This window comes from Tachysurus vachellii, chromosome 2, assembly GCF_030014155.1.
Source record: "Tachysurus vachellii isolate PV-2020 chromosome 2, HZAU_Pvac_v1, whole genome shotgun sequence".
Lineage (NCBI taxonomy): Eukaryota > Metazoa > Chordata > Actinopteri > Siluriformes > Bagridae > Tachysurus > Tachysurus vachellii.
In genome coordinates this window covers 36,076,384-36,076,776 of record NC_083461.1, presented here as the reverse complement: position 1 = coordinate 36,076,776, position 393 = coordinate 36,076,384, and positions in this window count along the sequence as shown.

Sequence of the window (393 nt, the reverse complement as noted above, 5' to 3'; positions counted from 1 at the left end):
AAAACTATCAAAACTATGGCCTTTTTTTTTTTTTTTTTTTTTTTTTTTTTTACAAATCTGTTAATTTAATTCATTTTATTGCTCCATACTCCTTCTTTGTATTTTTTATTATTTTGTTAAAAATATATATATATATATATATTATTATATATATATTTTACATAGAAACAAATCCCTATTTTTTTCAGGACTGGATGAACAGAAATATCTGTTTAGTGCTGTGGATCTAATGGATAAAAGATAGTGATGATATATAAGATTGTGTTAATGTTAATGTTAATGTTCTGTCTCTTATTTCAAAATCACTGCAGCCCTTTTTTCCTTCATTATATGTTGGTGATATTGAAATAGAAAAAGCAAATTTTGCACTAACGAATATATGACAAACTATCA